The sequence below is a fragment of the Megalopta genalis genome, chromosome 3 (assembly GCF_051020955.1).
Source record: "Megalopta genalis isolate 19385.01 chromosome 3, iyMegGena1_principal, whole genome shotgun sequence".
Taxonomy (NCBI): domain Eukaryota; kingdom Metazoa; phylum Arthropoda; class Insecta; order Hymenoptera; family Halictidae; genus Megalopta; species Megalopta genalis.
Genome location: NC_135015.1, coordinates 34,387,880 through 34,409,454, shown reverse-complemented (window position 1 = coordinate 34,409,454; position 21,575 = coordinate 34,387,880). Strand labels below are relative to the sequence as shown.

General features: G+C 42.4%; 1 pseudogene; it reads right to left on the bottom strand.

The window, feature by feature from the left end:
* LOC117229555 (sodium- and chloride-dependent glycine transporter 2-like) overlaps window positions 1–21,215 on the bottom strand; it is a 28,042-nt pseudogene extending 6,827 nt beyond the window's left edge.
* Between the last annotated feature and the right edge of the window lie 360 nt (window positions 21,216–21,575).

Genomic DNA, 21,575 nt, shown 5'->3' with positions numbered 1-21,575 from the left:
GATATCGCAGAAATAGTGGGAAGGATAATCTAATGTGATCGTTAGTGTCGGTGCAACAATTTGTTACATCAACATTCCCAGCGGCGATCCAATTTTGACAATAACTTGTATTTATGAACACCGAAGCTCGAAATAAAAGTTTAAAAATACACCAAGCCTTGTTTTATCTGACAAAATATATTCTAGCATTCAACAACGATCATCGAACTGCTTAACCCTATCAAACCGATCGTCCAATAAAATGAGATAGTTAATTTCAATTTAATTAGAATTTTAAAATAATAAAATTATTGAATGTTAGCTTTCAACAACGATCATCGAACTGCTCAACCCTATCAAACCGATCGTCCAATAAAATGAGATTAATGAAATAGCTAATTTCAATTTAATTAGATTTTTACAATGACAAAATCATTTTTAACCCTCCGCTGTCACACTTCCTACACAAAGCACGTACGTATTACAATTTTCAAACAATTGTCACTCGATAACTGTCGACACCATCGAGGCCCAAAAATTCGAGAATACAATCTGAGCATCGAGGAACATCGTTTCCCTAATTAGAAGTCGATATCTCGCTTCCAAACACATTAATCGTTAATTTCACATCCTCGAAGAATAAAATACGCATCGTTTCGGCAGCTTACTTTGAATAAATGAGAACAAATAAATAGAATCACATCTAAAACTCCGCGAATCGTGAAGAATATTCTAAGTTTTCTTACAAGGCAAAAGACACGTGACACGTCCGAATGCTTAAAAATATCCAGCGAAGTGGCGAATCGACGGCTAAAACGTTCGAACGAAGAGCGACGGAATATTGATTAATCGATTAATGAGATCGCGCGTCGGGAAGAGTTTCGACGAAAATACGAAATCGTCTCGCCTCCGTCACTTGCAGAAACAAATAAAAGGATTCCCGGATCTGTCTGGACGGTCGGTGGGCAAAGGGTTGTTCGCAGGAGAAATCGAATTGGGTCAAAAATACTCGAGGATCGCGGGAGACCCGAGACAAAAGGAATCAGCGAGGTGCTTCGGCTGGGTAGGCGGGGGCGTACCAAAGTAACCAGTGTCGAAAATGTCGCGCTTAATAAAATAGTCGATCGATCAGGCCGACCTAGCCGTAGTCTAGCTGCTCGGACCCTCGACCGTCGGAGGACAGAGATCGAGTGGGAGGGACGGATCGGTAAAGTGTGTTACTACAGAGGGCCTGGATAACGACGGATCGAAAATCTTCGCCGGCAAGCAAGACCCGCTCGTAATGATGAAAATTGCAAAGGCACACCGTGAGTGAGGATCATTACTCGGCTCTTCGCCCTGCTCGGCTCGGCTGCCCTCGGCTTCCTCCCCGCGGCTCTCCCTCCCCCCCCCCTCCCGCCCCTGCTCGGTGATCCAGATTCCCGCAAATTCGCGTTTGTTAAGAGTGAAGTGCGCGCAATGGAACATAATTATTTAGGCTACGATTTTTTTCAATGGCCCCGCGCGGCACTCGCACGACCGCCGAGGGTTGCGAGGGCGCGCGAGCGCGCGCCACCCCGCGCGCGGCAGATGGGCTGGCGCGCCGAGTGCGAGGTCATTTACTAAACGAGATGCAGGAAAGCCGGTGGGGCCGGAGGGGGGGCGGGGAAAAAAGCGCGACCGGCGGCCGGATAAAGAGACTAAAACAAACGGAAAATCAATAGCGGGAATACGAGCATCGCGTTAAATACCCGCGGACCCGGAAGCGAAACCGCGAGATAATGCCGTCACTGGAAACACTCCGGAAGGCGGGAGGATTGTCGTCTTAACCGCGGAACGGGCACCGTTAAAAAAAACGGCTTCGAGCAGAATCGGCGGGTTCCCGAACACCGGGCACCGGGACTGTTTGATCAGTCGGCGAGGGCTTGATTGCACATATAATTGTGATCGGCCGATTTCACGCGCTCCCTGATCGAACGCTCCGAACAAACACGACCGACGAGGGGTCTTCGATTCGGCCGACGCGCTGCGAGAAACTTCGAATCGTTAATGATCGTGTTTGTGGCCGATTAACGATAGATTTGCGGAGCACTGGAATTTTATGTTAGTTCGGAATTTAGCGACGATGTGACGTTTATTCCGATCTTCGCGCGCGTGCGATAGGTGTTGTAATATTTGCCGCAAGCAACGTGTATTAAATACAACTGAATAATCGTAAATTAACATATTATTATATATTATTTTGTAATAATTATATTCTATATTATTATACTTGTGTTATATTATAGATGTAGCCGTCATTTTCACGGGGCTTCCGTAAATTTGGTATTTAAGCGTTTAAACAATTTCTTTCGCTCGCCGATTTCATTAAATCGAATTTCAGATAAGAACATTCTTGTTAATTAATGCGATCTATTTGCAAAATCTATTTCGAATTGTTGATCAAAGTGTTTCGTATGTAATTGAGCCATCTCACAGAAGTTTTCCGCATCACGAAATCATCATAGATAGTAAAAAACGTTTTAAATAAAATATAATACAACAGGATCGTGAAGGTGATAACTGTGGGATGACCAATTGCTGTGCCCTTAATTAATTTCGCGTTGAATTTAGAACTACAATTTAAGTAACTGTTTGTTTATCACATTCTTTTACTAAAAAATAAACAGAATGAAAGATAAAAAAAGATTTAGCATCCCTTATTCGATAAATAGAAAGTCAATTACACCCGAAAACAAAGCAAAGGCGCAGCAATTGGTCACACCGAGGTAGCCGGCTCCGCTGTCCTATTAGGTTCGGAATAATTACCGTGCTTAAAATAGGATTTCGTACAAAATTGTACTCGTACAGATTGTATAAAACAAAGATCGTTGATCGCGAAATTACCGTAATTAACAGCAGTCTTACCACGTCCCCCGAGAGAGAATGAGTTCTGAATGAGTTCGATCGTGATTGCGATTAACATGGCGCAGCGGCCGATCCTTTTCCTCGAAAATGTTTTGCTTGAAAATGTTACACGAGCGGATTTTTTGTCCCGAGCGTTTAACACGCCGCTATTACAAAGCTTGCGTTACAGCGTTGCGTGCGGCGCGTATATTGCACGTTTTCTTCCCCGTTCACGATTCAGGCAGGCAGTGAGAGTTACCTTTCCGAAAAGTTTCTATCGGGGGGAAAAAGTAGTTTGAAATTCGATCATGTTAGAGAGCACTTTAAGGAAAATTTACTTAACGGCTTCTACTTTATGTATGCTTGTAATAATGCCTTGTGGAATTAAGCTGCCCCGGCTAATTATACTACGAACTTTCATTTATCAAATCAATTACGCAAGGACGCCCGCGTGGCCTCTAAATTTGCGAACTTTGAAAAATGAATATCCACTATATATGTAGATACGTTCGGAAGCTTTCTGGAGTATCAGGGAACAGATATCAATCTGTACGAATCAGGTTAGCTTCGAGACGACTGTGCTATCGATTTTCTCGTGTTAAGTGTGCCCATAAATCTTGTTACACCAACTCTACGATTTATATTATCCATATGATCACTTCAACCTATAAATTATAGTAACTGGAGCAGTCAAATTGGTCGAAAATAGAAACTAGAGAAACTTACAGAATTATCCTCTATTATTCCCAATGCCTGATATGCGTGTATTCGAGTGTAATTGATTTTATATTTATCGAAGAAGACGTATTAAATTTTTGCGTTCTTTAGATAATAGTAAAGATTGAATGTCAAATATATTACCTGCAAAATTAAACAAAATAAAGAACAACGGACATTGAATATATCTTATTCGATAAATAGAAAGTTAATTACGCTCGAAAACACGCATTTCACTTATTGAGAATATTCTAATATTCTGTAACCTTTTCAGTTCATATTTCCGGCCACTTTTCAACATTAAATTAAAATTAAGTTAACAGTAATCAGCTCCGCTTCCTTAGTCAAGTTCAAATCGATGCTACAAATAAAATAATACTCTACCAAACCAACACCGTATCCTCGTAGAACATCAGAAACCACCCCACAGAAAATCACCTTCTCCGTATACATCGTGCCACCATCGCAACGTCCACGGAACGCTATGAATTCGACCGAACCGTCTAATTTCAAAGAACGGTTGCCCGCCAAAGGTACAAACGTCGAAACCGCGTAGAACCGACCCCGCCTGCTTGAGAATGCCGGTTCTCCAACGGATCAGCCAAAATATCATTCCAGTGTTCCCGACACGACGGGAACATCCGCAGTCATCGCGTAGACGCTGTCCAGCATCCGGCCGCGCGCGATGCCTCGCGAGATGCTTAATAATCAGCGAATAACTCGGCGCATAGTTGGGCCGATCGTATCCGAAAGACGCGGCTGCGAGAAGACAGACACGGGCGCGAGAAGGCGCCCCGACAGAAGGCGCTTGTTAAGGCCCCCGGGGCCATGGTGGATGCGACGACTGCGATCCACTTAGCAGACAGGTGATAGGCGCGAGCACGGGCCAGCTGAGCCACCAATAACCGCGCGGTAAACAGCCGAACCGCATTTGCATTTCGGCAATGTTACGCAGGAATTTGTTGCAGCCGTAACAGCAAGCCGGCACGCCGACCTCGCCGATACCGATCAATAGTATCGGCCAAGAAGCGGTGTTTCCAGTCCATCAAGCGCGCGAACAGGTAAATACCGGGCGTCGAACGGCATCGGTAGACCGAGGAGCCAGAGCCAAGTGACGCATATCCCGGGCACCACGTAGCTCTCGTGTTTTCGTAAATCTGGTCGCAGCTCCAATATGGCGGTGTTTATCGCCTGCACGCCTGCGAACTGTGTATCGTAAAAAGTAACGACCGACCGTGTTACTACGGGATTCGATGCTCGCCCGCCGGGGTTTCTCGTTACCCTTTCTCCTTTTTACAATTTTTTTTTGCAACCCCCGCACCGCCGCGACCGCCGCCCCTCCCCGCCGTACTACCCGCCACCGTGCCCGGCACCGGCGTCCTTCTTTTTTTTTCTCTTTCGTTTTTTCTTTTTTTTTCTTTTTTCGACGCAGTCCGTCTTAATTACCCTTCAACGTGCTGGCTGCAGGGAGGACAGAGGAGCATGTAAAAAACAAAGGCTCTTTCGCTCCCTTTTCCCGGTGGCCAGCCGCCGCCACCCCGTTCTATCCGCCTTTCTTCCACCCCCGGAGCTCGCGCCGTCGCTCGCTCGTCTCCGTCTCGCTCGTTTATTCTCTCCTTCTCTCTCTCTCTCTCTCTCTCTCTTCCTCTCTCTGTCTCTCTCTCTCCATGCTCTCTCATTCGAAGGAAGAAAAAAAGAGCGGGAGCAGGGGGAGGGGAAGGAAAGACGAGGACGAGAAGAAAGGTGTGGATTTCAGTGGGACGGCAAACCATAACTCTTTCCATGATATACGAGCCTCGAGGCGAAGAGACGAGAGGCGATGCAAAAGTAACACGGAACGATCGTCTGGCTACTTGCGAGCGCATTCTCGCCCGCAGCTCTTTTGACGAACAGAGAAACCGGCGTTCCGGTTCTACGGGCCACTTGAATGCCGCCTTCTCAGCCGGTTCGGTAGCACGAAAAATTCCTGCGTGGCTCTTCCTCTCGCGCGGAATAACGCCGTACAAAGAACAACGGCGCGCTTTAAAGTTTATACACAACGGGCAAAATACGGGGCCTTTTTCTCGTTTTCGACGTCAACCGCGCCCTTTCTCCTACTCCTACTCCTCCTCCTCCTCCGCCTCCTCCTTCGCCGCGCAGACAGCCTATACGCCATCTGCAACCCTTCAACCCTGGTTCGTACGTTCGACCTTTCCCACGAACCGTCGACGCGTTCCGTTTCTGCGACTCGGAGAAGGTTGATTTGTTAGGCAGCGGAGCCCGTTACTGTTGCCTAACCTTGACCAATTGCTGTGCCCCTGGTTCATTTCCTGGCTTAATTAATGCATTGTACTCGGATGTCGTTGTATCGGCGACGCAATATATTTATGTCAAGGGGTAGCGTCTCTTTTTAATTAATATTTCCTTTTAATTTGCATAATTAAAAGCGCAAAATCTTTTATTTGTCAGTTCATGATGTTTTTTCTTCCGATTCGACTCTGTGTAACGAGATCTCGATCTTTGCAAAATCTATTTCAAATGCAAAGGGTTAACTTCGTGTTTATCGAGATAAATTGAGATAAATTATCGGTCGAGACTTTTTGTATTTGAAGGATAAATTAAATTAAAGGATAAGAAAATTTATATGTATCTTATTCGATGAATATCAAGTCAATTATGCCTGAAAATGTGTGCCCAAAGGCACAGTCACCTTTTGCAGTAATCGGCTCCACTACTGCCCTATTACTACTGTAAAAATTGTGAAAAAAATATTGTAAGTCTTACAAGAGGCAATTTTTATTAATCGCTTTTAGACCTCGGTAGATTTATAGTTTTTAGCTTGGTAGGTTGATAACCCTGACGTAAAATTTTCTTCGCAGTTACTGCGATCAGATATTTTTCGATCGCGATGATTTCTTAAAAGAGACAGAAAATTGATGTTCATCGTGCACCTAAATTTACTCGAATACTTAAATATCGATGACAAGAGATTAGAATTTCATTCCAATTTTGAAGGACCGAATAACATCCATACTTAATAAACTAATACATTTTAATAACAGTAAACTTCCATATTTAACGATGCCGTAATTAATTATCGTCGACGAGAAGTAAAATTCTACGTGGCACTCGCTTTCTTAATGTACAACGACGGGAAACGGGTATTTGCATAAATCTCCTTAATCCATTTGCTAAATTAAATAAAGTCTTCGAGTTATAACATTTTTAAGTAGTTCGCTAACGCGTGAATTTCGTTGTGAGGTACGGCCGGGCAAAAGTGGGTTGCGGTTTCGCGTAGCAAAGTTCGAAAGGAAATTTTCGCCGGTAAATCAGGCTTTGCGAAAAAATTGTGTTCCCTCGCAGGAATCGGTCGGGGTGTAATTTCGCTTTCTAAAACCGGACCCGGATTTAACCCTTTGGCGGTCGAACGACGACCGTAAGTAAGGCGCCGCTACGACTCGCTGCGACATTTTTCAACGTAATTTTCATATCGTCCGATTTCTCTGCGTTTAATAAATCGTTCGAAGCGTCGCGCAACGACAGGATAAACAGACGCGGATCTACAACATGGCGTTCTCGATCGCTCGAACAGGCATTGCAAACGACCCCAAAATGCCGATGTGGGGTCGTGAAAGACAGGACATCGACCACGTACCATGGCAATGCCCGTTATTCGAAAACCAGCGGAACCAACCCCGTCAGAAAATTACGCAAAATGCGATACTCTCTGCCATTGTCGTGCACGGCGTTGTTACACTTTGTAAACCCACTGTAATGGTAATGTAAAACCATAATATAAATCTGTTCGTGGCGCAGTGCGATTGTTTCTGAAAAGCCACGAACTATATCTGGCTGAAATGTTGTAAAAATATGTAAGCTCTCGGCAACGTTTTGTACGTACGATGCGATGTGCAAAATAATCTCGGGAGAGATTGAAATTGCTCGAAATAAGAAATGAAGAAAGAAGAAGCACGAAATGAAAACAATTGTCGAAAGTATAAATACCGTAGGTCGGAAGAATTGTCTCTTGGTCTCGGGGTTACAATAACCGAGTGTAAATGGTTCGTGGTATTTCTAGCAGCAGGGCGCTCTTCCTATCATGGCCGCTTTCTACCTTCCCACCCTCCTCTCTCTCTCTCTCGCTCTCTCTTTCTCTCTCCCTCCCTCTATATCCGTAGTTTTGCTTTGCTTGCGCTAAACCGACTAATCGTCACTCGCGGAGAACCATTCCAGGAGCCGAATCACGCTCCGAACGAAATATTAATTAGATTCGTTACGTAGGCCAGCTTAAAGTGCGAAATTCGAGGAGCCTGAATCCACTCGCTTTAAATTATTTCACTGTTTCGAAGCGGCGATTGTTCTTGCGCAAACACGCGCGACAAATCAACCGAAATTATGCAATATCCAATCATCTTGCAATCGTAACACGAATTCAACCGTTACCTTGCACATACGATTTTACAATCTACCAAATTGAAATGATATTCTTCTAAAATCGAAGCAGATTGTCCCTTTATCGAAATCAAGGGATGAAAACGAACGAAAAGACCGCTGCTCTAATTCGATAACGAAATACAGTAAGTCCTCCCCAATTTTCCTACAGCTTGGAAACAAAAATGGAGAATTTAGGAGAAGAAGATATAATTATAAAAAGATATAGAACAATTATAAGAACAAGATGCGAGGCTCGAATAATCGTGTCTCCTCTTCTCAAATCGTCCATTTTCGTTTACAAGCTGAAAGAAAATTCGGCAAAATTTACCGCACGTCTACATAACGAAGTTTAAAGAAAAAGGCAATTAAAGCTTCATTTTCCCAATAAAATGATGATCGATGCTTTCGCCTTGTACGCTCGACGATATGTCAGCACTGCATTATCTTTAAGAACGAAGAAGTGCAAAGGTTTAAAAGATCAGCGGAACGAAGTTGGATAAAACTTCGTCCTCGAGTGCAGAGACGCCCGAGACACTTTTCCCGGGCCACTCTCTGAGTCCTCGAGCATCGTCGCTTATGCCCCGAAGACGCGGTGCGCGCACCCGTGACCGGGTATCGTCGTGCTTTATCGATGATAAAGGACAATAATAGTAATAAGAGACAAGGAAGTCGGTACGCGTCGCCATACGACCGGAATAGCGCGGCGGATGGCCTTATGTTTAGCGACTTGGTTTCCCTGGCGACGGAAGTAGATTAGGCGAAGACCGTTTTACTCGCGGGTAAAGCCTGGACAGCGTGGCTTTAAAGGGCAACGCTCCGCAACTGCATCGCTCATTGGGCACATTTCAGCTAGCACGAGACCCGAAGGTAAGGATTTTCTAACCGTGCGAGCACCGCGCAGACGGCTTCGTTTCGATTAACAAATCGGACCTGTCGCACGGTAATACGCCCAGAATGCATCGGTGGAATTCGGCAAAATTTCGTTAGGACGACGGATGAGAGATAAAGACTCAACGAATTGGAATTTAATTGGATCCTGACGAATAAATGTCAGACGGAATACAAATTTATCCAAATAACAATCCAGATAACAAAAAAATATTATATATTTAAATATATTATATTATATTATATTATATATTATTATATATTATATAATATTATAATATTATATTATTATATAGCTTATAATATATAATATTATAATAAATATATAATATATATATATATATATAATATTTAGCTAGTTACATATAAAAAATATACTAAATAATATAATATATGTGAACAATTAACGCGGCGTTTTTCTCATATTTTATAAGAAGATACGCGATGCATTTAATACAATAAATACCAATACATGTTAAAAAGAATTAATTCGAATAATTTTTACTATATAAATTTTAGATAAACTTCAAATAAATATGGCAGAAAGATCCGCGGCAATAACAAACATCGGGGGTATACGAACGATCGAGAAACGGGTCGTCTGCGGCGCCGACTGAAAGCCCGAAAATTATCCGGCGCGTCTGCGTCATCGTTGTGCCGCAATAGTTGTCTCGCTGGTTCGCCGTGATTGCTCGCATCCGCGAGCCGTTTACGCGCGCGAGTCACCGACCTAAGCCGCGTATTAATATTTCGCAAACGTCGGCGCCGGATAAGGCCTGGGTATCAGGGCGCAGGTTTCGCGACGCAACCCCGTCTCGCCGTCAGCCGTCGAACGACGTCGCAGTTTAACAGTCGCGTGTGTACGTGGCACGGGGGTAGCGCCAGCACGAGCGCCGCGGGACGTGCTTTCACGTTAATATAAAACGCGTGCGGCGATAAGAGGAACGGCGACGGCAGTTAGGTGACGAGGAAGAACGATTAATGGCCACTAGTAAAAGTTGGCCAGACGGTGCCGCCGGGCGACGAATTATGTTCCCGGGGCGTTTGTTCATTCGACTTGCACAACGCGCGCGCGCGCGCGCGCGTTCGCTCCCGCTGATGATATAATTTCTACAAGCGGGCGCGATGCAACGTGCTGCGAATCGTATCGCCGCGAACGGGGACCTCGGACCCGGATAATAATGCTAATTACTACTTTCAGCAATATTTCGAGAACGTGGACGCGAACCGGTGCGCGGTTCAACCCTTTTTCAGGGGTTGGGAGGCTTCGACGCGTTCGGAAATTAATCGTACAACGACGGCAGATGGAAAGTAAACGTTTGGTTGATGTCAATTTTTCTGGTTTATTTTTGAAGCTTGATGTTTGAAGATTATTTGAGACCGAGATGAAAGATTCGATTTTTTGAAGATCCAACCCCTTAACCACAGTTGGACGGTTAGACAGTTTCATTTTATAAAATTAACAATTTTATTACCAATATATTTACTTATTCGCTTAATATTAATATATACTGTATGCACGATAAACGATTGCTGCTGTAGAGAACCAATTTCGCGACTCTTTTTTCATCTTATTTTTATAACAATGCAAACAACTTCGTGTAGGATTCGCCTCAAAATATTCTAAACATCTCGAAATTTGAGAATACGTTTCCGTTTTCACCAAAATTACAATTTAAATAGCCAATGGTCACCACTTTTTACGACGAGTATACTCGTCGTGACACAAAACGCTGCCGCTTCTCCGTGACGAGTATGCTCGTCGAACACAGCTCAAAAGCGGCATACCGGCACCGATGTACACCGACAAAGCCGGTTTACCTTACGCCCGACGACGAGATCGGCCGAAATGAATTATCGGACCGCCGCGCCGCGGCGGTTTTCGAGCGTGTGCTCGCCGCGGGTGCATCGCGTCTGCATCGCGTGCACGCGTTCACTGTCGAAAATACCGCCGGCAGCGAGCCCGGAAGCCGTAGCTGAAGCATTGTGCTGGGAATTACATCATTAGAAACTCGGCATGGTTAATTCGTTCCCCAGAAATTCCCTCGTTACGGATGTGTTTTCGTCCGCGATGCGGTCGAGCTGTTCGGCCGCGTTCCTGAGACCCGCGGACCGCCACCTTCGCGGTCGAAACTGCAAAGTGTTATCGCCAGGCTGCGAAGTTTTATGCGAAATGCAAATTGTCCGCATCGCTTCTATGGGACGTGAGTCGAACGGAGGTACACTTCGCCATTTTTAATAGTCTTGATAAATTGAGAACGGTGCAACAAGATTCTGCGATTCTTCTGAAAATATGTTAACGAACATTGATGGCTGCAATTAATTGACTGCAGATGTTTATGCAAAATTATTAAATTATTTGGGTTACAAGTACAAGATACAGGAGCACAACGTACACATTAATTTCTTTGCGAAATAATTTTAAGAAGTTGGTAACGACGCAACAGTATTTTTAAACACCTTAAATATTTTCGCAGTTTTGTAATTCGTCTTCTGATTTCTGTCTTAAATGCATAAAATCCATAACCTAATAATTACAAATGATTGTAAGACATACTTAATCATATTTCTATGACAAAAAGTTATAATCTCGATTGTAGGAATTCTTAGAAACTCGTCTGTATAACAATTCGCTGCCCTAATTCAAAACTGAGATATGTCTAAATAATAATATTTAAAAAAAAGGCACTCAAAGCCTTAAATTCTAAATAACAATTTATGGATACAGTGATTAAATATTTTTTCCTTATATATAATACATTTAAAGACATATCAGTATCCATGTACCATTTGGTATGAAATGATATAATTTAATAATTTTTTTTTTTAATTTTTTAAATAGAACAGCGAACTGTTGCTGTAATTATTACAGCTAGAGAGCGTTATCAGCGAGCCGCATTCGATGCCGAGGGAAGTAAAATACTTGAGAGGCAGCATCAGCCCATACATTAGCTTGTCCCAGTGTTGACCAATCGGGGGTGATGAACTAGAGAGGACCCTACTCGGCACCCTCCGGCGTGACACCTGTATCGAGGTTTTATTTAGGGTCTATTCAGGCTGCCGTCCTGCCGGCTTCTTGAATAGTTCTTTGCTGAAGTTTGAATGAGGGTACGTGTTGCTTCAATGATTCACGTCACTTAAGAGCTTCGACTAAGGGGCCGCGAATATCATTGAAATATTGGCTTTTCAGGAAAAGTTTCGTGCCAGATTTCAATATTAATCAAGAAATTCTATGTTAAATCCGCGCGCGTGCAGTTCCCATGATTTTTCTTATTTTTCTTGCGAAAACTCGAAAAGCGTTCGCTTTTGATGCAACCACTCGAATTCAGGAATCAAGATCGAGCGAATGTAAAATTGTAATTGTAACATACGCTAATTAACTAGAGAGAAACGGATTTTACCTGCAGAAATGTGGGAAACTTAGACAAACGTAGAATAAACAGAAAATTTGTCTTCTTATAGTGCAGGATGATGATATTTGTTATAAAATTTTATGCATTTATTATCAATTAGTGCAATTCAAAGCAGTGGACTAAACGTTCAAAATAATTATTAAAAGATCTTCGTATCCATCCGAACGATTGCTAATTTTTATAAAAATATCCACAGTCTATTTACAATATAACTTTGTAACAAAGTAAATATTATACAAGATATTGAAATGTCTATTACATCCTCTATATTTCTAACGCTAGATTTACGGAGCACGAAAAACAGCTGTTTTATATTAGTTTATGACAGTAACAACAAGACACATTTATCCTGACATTTATTCTTTCTTACTTTAACATTTGCAATATTTTAAGTAACATTAAGAAATTGCGACCCGTTATTTTTTCCGTAAATCTAGTGTCAACAACATTTTTTTATCGTGTCGTCCAGACTCTGAAACAATTGTCTACCGCTACGAAACATTCTTTTCATTTATTAAACGAAATGCCAGCCACGCGTAAGTGTTTCGTTCGGCGATGCGACGTTCGATCGTACGAAATTCAACTTCACGATAAGTGAGAAGCAATCCATACCTAATGCGTAATATCGAAACATGCTTGAGAGCCGGCGAAATAATGCAATCGATTGGAAGGAGATCTTTCTGCTATCTCGAAGGTTTCACGGAGAATAATACGATACGGTTGGATAATCCTGATTTTCAGACCGTTCGCTCCGCCGACCGCCTATTGATGAACTTTATTTTTCAAGTGACCATACCGAGAGAAATCAGGGGATCCCGGGGTCGATGGCTCCCGCGGGAGCTGAAAAATAGGGGCTAGAACAATTTGAGAATCGGAAGCTGCAGCTCTCGCCGCCGCGCGAAATCTACGGTGAATTCTGCACACGCTGTGGAAAAATCGGGACTAATCCCGTATGTTTCAACCGAACTCGGCACATTCGCGGAACAATTTACACTAATTTTTCGCTCGGTTCTTCTACGAATCACAAATCGAAATAGCCCATTTCCTTTTTTCTTTTTTTCGCGGATTTATTCAACTCGAAATGGCGTACAGGCCTTCTCCGTTTTATCGCGTCTCGTCGGGCTTTTGCATGCTAAATGCAACGAGTGACAAACATTTTAAAGAAATTTCAGCGTTCGTACTTCATTTCTTTATTCAAACAGAACAAAGATCGAAATAGTAATTGTACGTGACGCGATCGTAACGATTTAAAATCTGCTAAAAAGTATTTTTAGCATAGACAAATTTTCGATAAATATTCGTCGAATTCGACTGACGATAACTCCGCGAAAAATCATCGTAGCGCGATGACTTTGCTTTTAAATTGAAGCTTGAAACCTCTACTTTAAGACAGTCTTTCTGGATTTTAAGGTCTGATGTATCCTTGTGACTGTAACCCTTTCAATGCGAGGCCATGTTTGTCATTTCAAGCTGAACGAAATTCGATTAAAAATTAACGAAACAAAATTGTGATTAATTCAATAGCGTAAATGCAAAGTGCCTCGTGTTATTAACCGGGAGACTGTATTATCAATGCTTTCGGAACAGTTAACCCGATGATAATCCATAGATACCGCGACACACGTGAACGCGAATTTTATATTTTCCCGGGACGGACAATGCAATTTTCATTTCGATTTCGTATTCGCAAATGCAATGTCTATATTGCGCGTAAACCGGCCGTTTGTTTATTAAACGGCCCTGTTACAACAGGACATTAATAAACTGAACATTAACAGATCGCAATATTTTCCGAAAAATAGTTGATGCGTGAGCAACGACTTCCACAACGGGAAACACTGCTTTATTGCGCCCGAATGTAACTTTAATATTTTTGCGATTCGGTCGCAATCATGTTTGATGAATTCCCTTGAAATTGACAAAAATATATTTCGTTTAGGAGACGCGAATACTATTCTGTCAATGCGTTATGCATTATCTATGATGTGACAACGAGGAACATTATTTTTATATTACTCGAATCGATTTTTATTTATTTTTTTTATTTTATTCCGTCGGGCCGGCAAAATAATTTCATAAAAATGAAGCTCCATCAATTATTGCAGTTGAACCAGTACAAATAAAGAAGATAAGTGAAAATCAATACTATAATTTAATTTATGGCTTATTTATAATATATATTACACAATATAATCTATATTATATATTATATATATTAATGTATAATATAAAATTTATAATATAATTTATTTATTTTAACACTGGCAGTTTTCTAATAGCCCTCCTGAAATCGTAACTATGATAGCGATAACAATTCGGATCCATAATCCAATAAATTATTTAGATGAATATAATTGAATGAGTTCCTTTAAGATTAATAAAGTAGTCGTTAAAAGATCTGTCAACAATTTATCCGTCGACATTATTCAACGTCTCCTTAAAAATCGACGATGAGAAGTCGAGCACTTTATAATAAATTGCTCGCATATTAACCCATCGACACTCTCTAAAAGCAAATTATCTAAAAGAAAATAATTGAGATTATTTCAGAGACAACAAGTTACTGTGAAATCTTTCAAGCCAATAAAAATGTGTTGTTCCTGTACCGAGATGACTACAAAATTTTAGATACTTGGATAGCGGAAAGATAATTAAATCGCGAAATTGAATTGCAATGTAATTGAATTAGCCACGACCCGGTCGGCGGCTAAACTATTTACAGGCTTCCGGTAGCTGAATTGTTTACCCTTCGCACTCGAAGCCATGTTAGCTTCAAATGAAAAATATTTTCTCCGAGCCGCGGGTATTTCGATCTTATAAAAAGATCGCTTTCAATATTTTATTTTTTTAAATATAAGCAAATAATGCGAAACGACAATTTAAACGTTATTTCGAGCCGATCGAGCGCGAAGGGTTGATGCAACATTCGTGAAAAAGGAAAAATAGCTTTCCTTTGCATTTCAGAGCGGCGGGGAGCACCTGAAAGTATCAGAAAGAAAGAAAAACTGGACGGACCGCATCGACGGGAGAATTTCCTGTTACTTTGAAAACGTTTCTGATCCCTCTTACCTCGTATCAGCAGCGCCGCGAGCATGACGTAAGGGAAAAGGGCGCGCCGAAGTGGACGAGCTTCCCGACGGAGTGGACACCTTCGCGTCAGGCGCAGAAAGCAGATTATCCAGGTCAGGTCGGGACATCCTAACAATTCCCATCTTATGCCTCCGAAAATTTCCCACGTGGCTCCGTTGCTAGCCCGGCGACGCGCAGCCCCCGTATTCGATCAACGATAACATCCGATCGCGATTACATGTTTTACCTTTCTTCGCGACATTCTCCCTTATCGGTCTGGCACGGGCGCGAGAAAGCCTGTCCCCGTCATCCGATTAGAGTGCTACGCGCGCGGGTGTTAAGCGAAGGAGAACGGGCGAACGATCGAATCACGGCTGTAATAGTTAAGAAAGAAACGATATGGAAATGCATTCGATTATGAAAGTGCATCCGAGCGGGGTTCCCTCGGAGTCCATTAATATTTAATTGCGAGTCTCCGCGCCGACGCGCCCCCAGGAATTTCGAGGAGAATTTCTGTACGACTGCAGAATTTATTTTCAAAGCGCTTGCCCCGGTCTCTCTCTCTCTCTCTCTCTCTCTCTCTCTCTCTCTCGTGAATCGAAGAATTCTATTCGCGACGCGATCACTTCGTTTTAAGCCCGTTGCCGGCTAGGATGTGGCGCGTTCGAGCATAATCGAGATACTCTTAGCAGTCTGATCGCACGTAAAATAATCATAAATATGAGATTTTAAAAAATGAGAAAAAATAAGATGCAATATAGTGACACTGCTCGAAAGATTCGACGATTTTCTTTATGTACAATGTACCACAAAAGTGCATTTCCTGCATACGAGTCGCGCGACTCATTAGAAAATTAATAATACAAAAATCCTGATTGAAGCGAGCGTGTAATAAATATTATCGCACTTTAGAATAATAAACGAATGGACGAACTGTGTCGGGAAACGAAATAGAAGAGGCTCTGTTGCGATTCTTTTCCGAAGATTTTCAGCACAGCGTCGCTTCCCACCGAAACGTCCGAGGGATGAAGTTTCAAGACGCTCGAATTTTTTTACATTCTTCCAGACTTTTCGGAGACCGCGGACGGCTCAACAGTTTCAAGGTTCCGCCGAGTTGATATAATCTCTTAAGTCTTTAAGTATTTTCAAAATCTCCGAAAGTTCCGCGCGCTTTTTACATTAATACTATTTTCGTAGATCCCGGCCCGTCGCGCCGTGAAATTGCATCGAGCCGTTCCGACACGATTCCCACGGACACAGAAGATTCGTTCCGGAATATTATGTGCGCGGGCAGGCTCCAGTTCATAAGCATCGCAGCGAATCCAGTCAGTAGTGCTTCTTGTCCACCGACAAAAAATTCATGGGAATTGTTCACAGTTCGATAAGCGATGTCCTGCAGCTTCTTAATGACGCGATGCAGTTTCAGAAAGTTCCGTGCAACGAAACTTTCGCAAAGGAAATTCTGGACGTAGTCCAGCGTTGCAGTGCTAGCTCGCACTCATAGTAAATATCATCACGTTCATGTAAATGACTTTTAGTTCGGCCAGGAATTGTGCATTTGCATCGAGAACGCTATTGAGGTCTACTTAACTTCGCGACGCGGGAGAAAATATTTTTCTAGCGCACGTTTTGACACGTCGCCGACGATATTTTCCACCGGCGATGTATTCGGCGTGATTCTTTAAAGCGCCAATTTGCCAATTCGAATGGGCGGATATTAAATAATAATTCGGATCGATGAAAATAATTCGCTGGAGTTACTCTGTATCGTCATCTTGTGATATGATCTGCGTTAATAAATGATACGCTTGTATAATCATTGTGAAATTTAACGCTTGTGAACAGGTGCGTGCCGGCAGTTAATTTATAGTTAATTTATACTCGATGTATTATAATTAGACCGCGGGTCTTTATGCATTTACGAGATTTATGAGAAAATAAAATGCAATACAGTGGCACTGATAAAAATATTCTACGATTTTGATCTGATATTCTCGCCGTCGAATTGCAGCAATTTCTCCCGGAAATGCCAAATTTCGGGATGCTGTGAATTTCCATGTGCTAATTCTACGCTTATGTAATTTATTGCTAGGTCGATACAAAGAGAGCTACAAAGTACGTGGCGTGTGATTTCCGAATTGCCTTCGAATCGTGTCATGTGTTCTCCGAATTGCCTTCGAATCGTGTCACGTGGCCTCCGAATTGCCTTCGAATGGTGTCACGTGGCCTGCAAATTGCCTTCGAATGGTGTCACGTGGCCTGCGAATTGCCTTCGAATGGTGTCACGTGGCTTATTTTTTATTTTCTATAAAAACGAGCCACAAGGCCCGAATAATCTTGACTTAGTCTTCCCAGATCTGCCGATTTCAATCGCGACTTCCGAACATTTCCGAGAGAAATCACCGTGATCGAAACTTTCGCAGACCGCGTCGATGCGATCCATGCAGCTTTTATCGTGATAGAATATCGTCTCCGGGAGTCGTTGTTCCGGCAATCTATCTGTTACAAGCCGCTGTAACAATCTGTTCGACGATACGGCTTACGCGAGGTGTATTCAATAGCGTTATGCCGGTTACGCGGTGATGAGAAGGAAACATCGGACCTCTGGAATGGCTATCGCCTCCGTTGGAACGAAACAGCTGTCGTTTATAGTATACGAGACCTCGTCGAGACAGAGGTTCGATTTTACAGGGGATAGTTTAGCTTATGTATCTGCTCGCGTAGGCACTTGGCCGCCGTCGCCCGAGAAACGAGACTAATTACGTTGACGGTGTTTCGTTCCACCTACTACCATTTATTTTAGTGGTGCTCCCGATCATTCTAACGACCTGTTTCCTCGCTGATCGATACCATAGTGTCGGGGCAATACGCCGGTATATAGTTCTTTCGTAGTCGCTAAACTCGACGAACACCTGCTGAATTTTATATAGAGGGTGTCCCATAATTGTTGGCACGACGATTCTATATTTCGTAAAGGATACTTTCGAATTTGTTTAACCCTTCGAAAATACTATAGAACGATGTATACTAGAACGATGATACTTCGTCAAATCATGATTTATGCTTCGAACGAACCAAGCGTGCTCCGTTTGTAATTGCACAGTAGAAAGAAATTTCGAAATTTTACAGAAAGGAAAGAGTACATTTAACAGAATAATAATAATAAAAAAAAAGAAAAGAAAGAAAGAAAAGAATAATAATAGTGCGCAGACTTTTGTAAGCTCCCGTGCGTAAAATATATTATTGTGCAGTCTCTTTTAAATTGTAATATTGTCGCAAGTGTCGCAATAATCGTGGAAACTTCTGTGCGAAAGGAATATATAAATAGATATAGAAGAAAATAGAAAATAAATAAAGAAGAAATAAATAAATAGAAAAGAAATATATATATATTATTCCGCAATAACGCAAACAAAATTCCGTCGAATAATTGAATGCATAATTGAAGTTGCTAACAGCGTTATGACTGTTAATTCTCCCTTGTCCATTTGCCCGCGATAATGCCGTGCTAATTTAACATTTCATAATTTATCGTGTTATTTGTGCATTGAATTCACCGCGGAAATTGCGCAACAACGGACAAAAAAAAGAAAGCAATATTATTCGACGTTCGCGAGCGATGTAATCCCGTAATAGAGAATGAAACGCGTATCGTCGTTGTAACTGAAATAGAGACATCGATAACGCAATAATGCCGTCCTAGTTACGAACGTTCGTTTTGTCTCGCCTTGAGACAATATCGGAGAAAAATCTGCTGTTATCGGACGGATAAATTTCCGTAAATAATCGAGCGTTTTGTGCGCGGTGCGCTCGATCAATTTTTTTTTCGCCAACCGTTCGATATATTCCGGAATAACGTAATCGTCGGACACCGTCGTCGCGATTCACGCGAAATATTTCGATCGTTTCGATTACTTTCGTAATCGAAGCTTCCGGTGCTCGTCGCCGCTTTATTTTTCGTTAAAAAAATTTCTATCGCTCGCTTTAACGGGGAGTCCAACGGGAGCCGCGGTCGCTGTAATAATATTTCGTTCGCCCCGATTGCTTGAACCGTTGCCAACGCGGAAACCTTACTTCAAAGCAATGATTGCCAACAATCTTGGGAACCGTACTCGCCCGATATTGTGGTGTATCTGGAACTTCTCCCGCGGAGAAATATGTAAAAATCGAGCACGACGCTGCACTCGAGCTCGAGCTCGGCTCGTGCCGGAAATCCGGGAGCTTTAACAGCGTTACGACTTTAATGGATGATCCTCTATCAACTTTATCGACGCTTTTTCGAAAAACTTTCGCCCCCGCCCCGCCCCCCGTCTGCGCAATTTCGATCGTTCTCCGAGCACGGCGACGCAACTTCGTGTGAAAAAGGACAAGCTATCCCGCGGTGCGCGGTTTAATTGATCCTTCAACAGGTGTCGAGCACGATTTCATTGAATATAAATCATTCTTTGGGAGAGAACGCAATTCCAGCTTTGGTCTACCTTTCGATTCAGATTCTGCGAAGCGTTCCGTGTCTTCCTGTTTCCGTCAGAAGTATGTTCTTTCTTTTTTTTAAAGGCGACGTTACATATGGTGGCAGAATCGGCGCGATGTATTATTATCATTCTTTAACGCGACCCTTTCTTAGGGAAATACGAAGATCAAGCGGGATTTTATCTTGATATTGTTATCAAGATTCATTAATTGTCCACTGCAACGAAGCGGCTCTGTATCGTTTTAAAATTGCACCGTTGCACATGAAATTGCATCGTTGCGCCGATTCTAGCAAATAAAAAATCATACCCTTCAGATGCAGCTTTTGGTGTTAGCTGTCCTGGTATTTTTGCAAGAGGAAAGCGTCGATTGTTATGACTTTTAGCTTTTTTCAATTTTTAATTTTCAACTTCGAACATTTTTTTGAATCGAACTATTGGATGCATCATATTTATCATTTATGAATTATATAGATATTGTATACATTTTGCATATATTTTGTTATATATACATCTATATATATATATTATGACATTTCTATATTATTTTATACATTTTTCATATATCGTTTATCGAACAGAAAAGTATGGAGCGACGAATGCTAAGACAATTGCATTCAGCAACATTTTTGTATTACATCAGGCTATGTAAAAAGCTCATTCTGTCGCGAAAAACTTAATTTATACGTTTACAGGTATTTAGTATCTCGAGCGAACTATAAGCTAAGCAATAAGAAAAATCGTGGAAAATTGAATTCTTAGTCGGTAGAATCGCGATTCGACCCGCCGCGCGTTGCTTCGAAGCAGAGACGCTGGAAGGATATCCCTCGATTCATGACAATTCTTTTTCACATCCGAGTCTCACGGCATTCCGAGAGTATATTTATTTGAGAATCTCTTGCAAGGCTCTCGCCGCGTAGAGCGCTATTATATTTTCATTTCGTCTCTCCGGCCATTGTTTCCCCCCCTTAAGCATAAACTCTATTTCGAAACGACATCCAACGAAACTCTCTCAGAAATTGAAGTACAACTTCGCGAGGAACGTAGAAACTCGTCAATAAATTCCTGCGCGGCGTGTTTGCTTGTTCTACACGCGCGAAGAAATTGAATTTCGTAGAACCCGTGGCCCTTCGGTCGCGGTTGAATCGTTTAGAACAGTTCCTGGAACACTTTGAATTTTATTGCCGGCGATAAACCGTATGCGCCGCGCGTAGTAATACGTTGGCATTCGCGACGAGACAAGCCGGCTGCAACGAGCAGACAGGAACGTCGCGAATGAAAAATTAATAAATTGCGAACAAAGATCGACAGATAATTGTTCCGCTTTGTAGTCACTGCTCGAATCGAACTCGTTGCCATAACAGGCCCAGCCGAGCTTCGGCATAAACGGGACGAAGATGCGAGCAAGATAGAGAACGCGATCGAGGGCCAATCAGATGTCCATTAATTTCTCGATCTCTTATCGAGCAGTACACCTATTCCACTCGAAGCTATATCAAAGTTTCTAAATGCTTCGTTAAGCTACTTACGACACCTCCCCCGGCGAGATAAAATTATACGCAACCCAATCGAATCTCGATTGTCTGTCTTTTCGATCGTCTCGAGCGCGCGGACTCGACTCGAGCACCAGCGAAATCCCGAAGATTATCGAGGACTTAAATAATTATTAATTGTATAAATTGGAGTGCCCAGAACACTTGCGCGGTGCTCGCTCGAAAGAAATGCCAAATCTGAGAATACTAAGTCACGATTCTTCAAGCAC